This window comes from Narcine bancroftii, chromosome 11 (genome assembly GCF_036971445.1).
Source record: "Narcine bancroftii isolate sNarBan1 chromosome 11, sNarBan1.hap1, whole genome shotgun sequence".
Taxonomy (NCBI): Eukaryota; Metazoa; Chordata; class Chondrichthyes; order Torpediniformes; family Narcinidae; genus Narcine; species Narcine bancroftii.
In genome coordinates this window covers 25,035,448-25,043,564 of record NC_091479.1, presented here as the reverse complement: position 1 = coordinate 25,043,564, position 8,117 = coordinate 25,035,448, and the positions used below count along the sequence as shown (strand labels likewise).

The following is an 8,117-nucleotide window of genomic DNA, read 5'->3' as shown; positions in this document are numbered from 1 at the left end:
CTGCAGGCCACATTACCGTATCTTGACAATGTCACCATCTGCAGCCATGACCTGCAGGACTATGACGCCAACCTCCAGAAATTCCTCCACACCACCAGACTCCTTAACCTCACGTACAACCCACCTTGCCATCCTTGGCTGTGCTATTGAGAACAAAGTCATTGGATCTGACCCTGACTGTATGCGCCCACTCCTGGAACTCCCCCTCTCCCATAGGCTCAAGGCCCTGTAAAGGTGCCCATGCTTTTTTATATGCCCAGTGGGTCCCCAACTCCCGGACAAGCCCAGCCCCCTCATTAAATCCACCTCTTTTCCCCAAATACCAGAGGCCTGTGCAGCCTTCAGCCGCATCTCGGCAGACATCACCAAGGCTATGAACCACATTGTGGATGAATCCATCCCGTTCCAGGTGGAGAGAAATACATCCAACTTCACCATGGCTGCCACACTTAACCAGCCAGCCAGACACATCGATTTCTTCTCCCGCACCCTCCAGGGCTGGAAAATTCGGCTCTCCTCTGTCGAAAAGGAGGCCCAGGCCATTGTTGAGGTGGAACAGCACTGGAGGCACTACCTGGCCGGGAAACTATTTACCCTGCTAACGACCAACATGCGGTTGCCTTCACATTCAATAACCAGTAGTGAGGTAAAATCATAAATTATAAGATATTGAGGTGGAGAATTGAACTTTTCACCCCCAAGGACGATATCTTGTACCGGTCCGGGAAACTCAATGAGCTCCTAGATGCCCTAACCTGTGCAACTTGTGCCTGTGCACAGATCGACCACTTATAAGCCCTTCACAATGATCTCTGCCACCCCGGAGTTACCAGGTTCTTCCACGTCGTCAAAGCCCTCAACCTGCCGTACTCCATCAAAGAGATCAGGTTGATGACCTCAAACTGCCAGGTCTGTGTGTGTGCAAACCACATTTCTACCGGCCATAGTTGATAAAGGCCACCCACCCCTTTGAACACCTGAGGGTGGACTTCAAAGGACCCCCCCACTCCTCAGACCGCAATGTGAACTTCCTCAACGTCACTGATGAGTACTCACGCTTTCTATTCGCCATCCTCTACCCAGTCAAGACAGCTGCCACAGTCATCAAGGCCCTACGCTGTCTCTTCACCCAGCTATATTCAAAGTGACTGAAGAGCCTCATTTAAAAAATATATTTTATTTACTAGTAATAAAGTTTACAGACAAAACATACAAAACTCTTTTTTCCCCTTTTTATCCCCCTCCCCCTCCCTCATTCCCTCCCCCTCCCTCATTCCCTCCCCCCTACAAACTACCCCAAATAAAGTATATGGTCGGTTATTTACTTATTGCTGTGGTGGGTACACTCTCTTACAAAAAAAACCTTATTATGCTACTAAATGCATATATTTCATATATGGATCCCATACTTTAACAAAATAAGAATAATTATCGAGCAAATTGGGTTATCTTTTCCAATGGAATACATGCTCGCAACTCAGCATGCCATCGCTGTGTACTTAATTTCACTTTTCCAGGTAATTGCTATACACTTCCTAGCCACTGCCGGGGCTAGTCAAATAAATGCAAGTTGAAATTTCTCCAATTTCAAACCCAAAATCAATGTAGTACTACATCCAAGTAAAAATAACATCGGGCCAAATTCCAGTTTAAACTTAAACAACCCTTCCAAAACTTTCAAAATTCTACACCAAAAAAGCTTCACTTTTTCACATAACCAGACTGAATGTAAAAAAGAACCAGTCTCCTTACCACATCTAAAACATAAATCTGATTAACTAAAACCATACTTCTTTAACTTCTCAGGTGTTAAGTACAACTGTTGAAGAAAAGTATAGTGAACGAGTCTATACCTCACATTGATCAATTTAGTCATACTCTCTTCACACATAATCATCCATTTTTCCTGAGATATTGGAATCGTGAAATCTTCTTCCCATTTCCTTCTTGATTTATACAAATCTGGTTTCTTCATTTTACATTGTTACAAAGCATATATTTCTGAAATAAATCCCTTCTTACCTGCCTCTGTAATTAAAGCTTCAAAATTTGACATCTGAGGTAACTTTAATTCCCGTCCGAAATTGTCTAATAATAAAGCACAATCTTGATAATATGCAAATAACATATTTGTTTTAATTCCAAACTTTTCCCTAAGTCCATTAAATGAAAGAAAAGATCCACCCCACGATTTCAAACTTCGATTATTCATTGAAAAAGCAAATAGTCTGTTTTGATATAATGGAGTTTTAGCAGAAATTTTATTTTTAGTTCCAAGAATTTGATTCCTATTGTACCAAACCTCCATTAAATGTTTCAACACTGGTAAATGATAATTTTGTAATAAAGAAGAATTCCACTTATAAATCAATTGATCTACATTTTCTTCCTGAAGTTGAGCCATCTCTACAAGGGACTTTCAACATCAAACATCCTATTAATAATAATTGATAACTGCTTCTTAATAATTTTGAAAATGTGGGAATTGTAATCCCCCTAAGGCATACCTCCAAGTCCGTTTCTGTAATGACACACTTGCTAATTTACCCTTCCACAAAAACAATACTACCAAAGTTTTTAAATCCTTAAACAAATTCTTTGGAAGTTTACAGGGAATTGATTGGAACAAATATTGTATTCATGGAAAAATATTCATTTTTATACAATTAACATGTCCTATCAACGTTATTGGTAAATCTTTCCATCTATTCAAATCATGTTTAATTTTACTCAATAAAGGTAAATAGTTTAAATTATATAAATGTTGATAGTCAACATCTACTCCAATCCCTAGATATTTAATTTATCAGACCACCAAAGTTGAGTCATTTGTTTACAAGCTGAACAGTACTAATTTCACTTTTCTCCCAATCAACCTGATATCCAGACATTTTACCAATTTGTTCCAATCGTGTTTGCAAATGTCCCAAAGATTGCTCAGGGTATGTCAAATACAACAAGACATCATCTGCAAATAAATTAATCTTATATTCTTCCGAATTTATCTTAACACCTTTAATATTTTCATCCTGTCTTATCACTTGAGCCAATGGTTCGATGAGGCTGGTGACAAAGGACAACCCTGTCTAGTTGATCAGATCAATGTAAATGAAGAAGATATTTGTCCATTTGTCACCACCCTAGCCAATGGATTTTTATAGTAAAGACCAGTAAAGAGTGGTCCTGATTTAAATTTCTCTAATACTTTAAATAAAAAATTCCACTCCACTTGGTCAAATGCTTTTTCTGCATTGGGTTGCCCTCGAGAGGCATTGATCCAAGAGATCAAATTTACAATATTATCCTCTGAATATCTATCCTTAATAAATCCAGCCTGATCTACATGAACCAATTTTGGTAAAAACTTAGCTGGTCTATTCACTAAAACCTTTGCCACTATTTTATAATCTACATTCAATAAAGAAATTGGTCGATAAGATCCAATTTTTAATCTTTTTTTTTTGGAATTACAGGAATTAATGCTTTAGAAAAGGATTCTGGAAAGGTAGCCTGCTTTATTACTCTCATTAACACAGGAAATAATAAATCAAAGAACTCTTTATAAAATTCAGAGGTAAAACCATCCTCACCTGGAGATTTCCCCAGGCATAGATTGCAGTGCCTCTTCGATTTCCAACTCATTAAATGAAACATCTAACCCCTTAATCTCTTTATCTTCCAATAATGGCATATCTAAATTGGACAAAAATCTATCAATCTGATCATTACTATGAACAAACTCGGAAGTGTATAAATCTTTATAAAATTAATGAAATTCGTCATTAATTTGAGGTTTATAGGAAACAGTTGTGTCTTTTTTATTATAGCATTGATAGTCCTTGAAGTCTGTTCCGTTTTCAATTGCCATGCCAAATTCACCTAGCTCATAATAACATTGTTTAGATCTCTGCAATAATTTCTCAAAGTATTATATCTTAACTTTAACTTAGTTAACTGAACTTTTTTGTCCTCCATTACATCCCTTTTGTGCTTCTTCTTCTAATTTGTCAATTTTCTTCTCCAAATCTTGACTTTCCATTAAATATTGTTTCTTAACTTTGGCTGAATAGCTAATAATCTGGCCCCTCAAGTAAGCTTTTAAAGCATCCCATAACATGAACTGACACTGTACTGACCCTTCATTTATTTGCAAAGAAGTTTTTATATGTTCCCATATGTAGTCAATAAATTCAGGTCGTTTCCCCAGTGTTGTATTAAATCTCCAATGGTATGTTGTTTCAACTCTATCAGAGCCTGTAGAGGAAAGTGATAATAAAGAATGACCAGACAACATCCTGCTTTTATATTCATCCTGCGTTAATCTACCTTGTAATTGCGCTGATACTAAAAATTGGTCAATTCTGGAATAAGATTCACGTCTGGCCGAATAAAAAGAAAAGTCTTTCTCTGTCGGGTTTAACTTCCTCCAGATCTCTACCAAATTCAACTCTTTTGTTACCATTGACAACAGTTTAGGCAATTTTGTTTTACCCAATGTTTTTGGAGATTTATCCAATAAGGGTCCAAACAGCAATTAAAATCACCCCCCCCCCCTCCCACCAACACATTGTCATTTGCTCGATTCAAATTCAAAAAAGCTTCCGTTATAAACACCTCATCATCCACATTCGGTGCATAAACACTCATCAATGTCCAAACCTCTGAAAAAAATCTTGCAGTTTACCACTAACACTGTTGCAAAATGTAAAAGATAACTTTTTATGTATAACAAGAGCAACACCTTTCGCCTTGGAATTAAAAGATGATGCTATAACGTGCCCAACTCATTCCATTTTCAACTTCTGGTGTTCCTTTTCCGTCAAATGTGTTTCCTGTAAAAAAGCAATATCAATCTTCATTTTCTTAATAATATCATTTTCTTTTAATTGGACAAACCACCAGACATAACATACATGCAGACAAACAGTACACATACAGGACAAGTATTATATCTACAAACATAAATAAATATTTTGTGAATATGAGCGTCTCAGCACATTGGTCACGGAGGACCGGATAATGCTGTTTTGTCGGGTTGTACCTGTGCAATTGGATGGCAATAAAGTTGAACTTCCGCCAAGTTTGTCACTCCACTTGACCCTCCAGTCTGCACCTCCCCACTGATGCAGAGCCGGGAGATTTCCCCCACCCCCCCCCCCGCCCGTTGAGGAGAAGCAGAGGAGATGATCATACAGGATGGTGACCACAGCAGCGGAACAGCGAGGGTTCAGCAACTGACGGACCTGCATGGGCCGCAGTCCACTGGAGACTGGCTCGTGGGAACCCACTGTTGGAGGAGGGATTTGACAGGGCGCTGAGGGCAAAGACAGCTCCTGAATGTCCTCAGGCACTGAAGGCTTCCAGATCGTGTCGGAGGTTCAGATCTGGCGCTCGGGTGACCGATGGATTGAACAGGAGTAGGTTGGGCTGCAGAGGCGGCAGGAGTGCTGGAGGCGAATCCACGGACACTTGATGTCTATGAAGGGACTCCCTTTTGCTTATCCTTCTTTCAAACTGGAAGGGGCACCAGGCGACAATAACAATGACCCTTTGTCTGCCTTACGGCAGGCAGAAGGCAATTTCGTGTAATATTACGTTCTGTACTATTACATAACCCTGAAGGAATCTTAAATATTATACCTAGTGTGGGCATCAAACTCTGCTCGCACTGCCCTGGCATATAGGTTAGCAGGGTCTGGGGGCGCCCAATGGCCTCTTCTAGTGCTTGAGCACTTGTGGGTTGGGCTAGCAGGATCAAAAGAGAGGAATGGGCTCTTCCTGTGCTCTAGTAACTGGTGGCTTGGGTTAGCAGTGTTGCGAGGGTTCAATGGCCCCTTCACAGGTTCAAGCATCAATCAGGTGTTGCTGGAGCTGGGTTAGCAGAACTGAGAGGGCTGAATGGTCCCGGTTGGTCAGACAAGGTTGAGCAGGCAGAGCTGGAAGACCGCCAATGGCCTCTTCCTGCACATGGATTTATTGGACGACCTTGTGTATGGGCTAGTAGTGCGCGGGAGGCTTACACAGCCTCTTTCCGGACCTGGGGACGCTCTAAACGCTACCTTGGGGTGGGCTAGTCTGGCCGAGAAGGGGCGAGAGGCCACCTCTGCCCTTGCCCTGTCGCCCACATTTTCAAGATGCCCGGCCGATCATCCGCTGTGACGTTGAGCCCCGTTTCCAGGCACTCCACCTCACGGCTCCGGCCACGTGGTATTTCCAGCCGCCTCCTCCCGCCCAATCGCTTTATGCCTCCCACACGAGTCCGCCAATCCGTGACTCGGCTTCCCTTTACGCTCCGCCCATTGTACTCGCGACCTGAAAGACTGGTAAAGAAGCCAGGTCCCGCTGGATCGGGGCGGCTCTGCTGATTGGTTAGCGCCTCCTACGCGCTCTCCCAAGGCCAATGAGCATCCATCTCCCCTCAACCTCTCTCCACCCTGTGATTGGCTCATGGCCGGAGACGCACCCACCCCGCCCCTGCCACTCCCCACGTGGGCGGCTTCCCTGGAAACCAGAGACGCATGTATCCTCCTTCCCTCCACCAGCTCTTCTCTCTGATTGGTCGGGACAAATGCCCGCGCCCGCTCGATGGCCAATCGGCGAACGGGAAAACAACGGCGTCTGGGGGTGAGATCTGTCCGGAGAGAGAGAGAGAGAGAGAGAGAGAGGAAGAAGGGAGAGAGAGAGGAAGAAGGGAGAGAGAGGAGGTGGAAAGAGGAGGGATTAAGGGGAGAGAGAGGGATCGAAAGAGGGGAGGGAGCAGAGAAAGATAGGGAGGAGGGAGCAGAGAGAGATAGAGAGAGGTGGAGGGAGGGAGGGAGGGAGGGGATAGAGAGGGGGAGGGGATGAGAGAGGGGGAGGGAGGGAGGGGATGAGAGAGGGGGAGGGAGGGAGGGAGGGAGGGGATAGAGAGGGGGAGGGGATGAGAGAGGGGGAGGGAGGGAGGGGATGAGAGAGGGGGAGGGAGGGAGGGGATGAGAGGGGAGGGAGGGGATAGAGAGGAGGGAAGGAGAGAGAAGAGAAATAGAGGAAGGAGAGACAGGAGGGAGAGGGGAGAGATAAAGAGGAGAGGAGTGGGAAAGGGAGAGAGAGGAGGGAGGAAAGAGGAGGGATTAAGGGGAGAGAGAGGGATCGAAAGAGGGGAGGGAGCAGAGAGAGATAGAGGGGGAGGGAGCAGAGAGAGATAGAGGGGGGAGGGAGCAGAGAGAGAGAGGGGGAGGGAGCAGAGAGAGAGAGAGGGGGAGGGAGGGAGGGGATAGAGAGGAGAAATAGAGGGAGGAGAGACAGGAGGGAGAGGGGAGAGATAAAGAGGAGAGGAGTGGGAAAGGGGGAGAGAGGAGGGAGGAAAGAGGGGAGATAGAGGAAGGTGGATAGAAAGACGAGATGAGGGAAAAAAGGAGGGAGAGGAGGAAGCGAGAGGGGAGAAGAGGAAATGAGGGAAGAGGAGGGAGGGAGAAGGTAGGAAGAGGAGGGAGGAAGGGGAGAGAAAGGGATAAAGGGGAGAGAGGAGGAAAATAGAGAGGGGACAGAGAGGAGGGAGAGAAGAAGGGAGGGAGAGAAAGGAATGTGAAAGAGGAGGGAGAGATATAAAGAGGGAGGAGGGAGAGAAAGATAGAAAGGGGGATAGAGAGGTAGAAAGAGAAAGATGAGAGTAGTAGAAAGAGAGGGGAGAGAAAGGAGGGAGAGAGGAGAGGTATATAAAGGGGGTAAAGAGGAGGGAAAGAGGGGGAGGTGAGGGATAGAGAGGAGGGAGAGAGGGATATAGAAATGAGGGAGGAGAGGGATTGGAAAGGGAGAGAGGAACAAGAAAGTGGAGGGAGAGAGAGGGATAGAAAAAGGAGGAAGAGGAGAAAAGGTTAGAAAGGGAGAAAGAGGAGGGAGAGGGGGAGATTGCAATTGAAAGAGGAGAAAAAAGGGGGGAGAGGGATAGGGAGGAAGGAGAGAGAGGGGAGAAGGATAGAAAGGGGAGAGTAATAGATAAAATTGAGGAGGGAGAGGGCAATAAAGAGGAGGAAGAAAAGGAGAGCAGGGAGAGAAAGGAGAGAGGAGGGAGAGAGAGGTTGAGATTGAGAGGAGAGGAAGAGAGAGGGGAGCGAAGGGAGAGAGGAGGGATAGAGGAG

The 8,117-nt window shown here is 44.5% G+C and overlaps 1 long non-coding RNA gene across 1 annotated transcript; it reads right to left on the bottom strand.

Annotated features, from left to right (window-relative positions):
• Positions 1 to 1,650: 1,650 nt before the first annotated feature.
• Positions 1,651 to 6,187, bottom strand: LOC138745680 (uncharacterized). The gene is made up of 3 exons (XR_011346405.1): positions 6,060 to 6,187; positions 4,742 to 4,832; positions 1,651 to 2,088 (listed from the first exon to the last, which is right to left on the bottom strand). It is a non-coding gene; the product is annotated as an uncharacterized lncRNA (long non-coding RNA).
• Between the last annotated feature and the right edge of the window lie 1,930 nt (positions 6,188 to 8,117).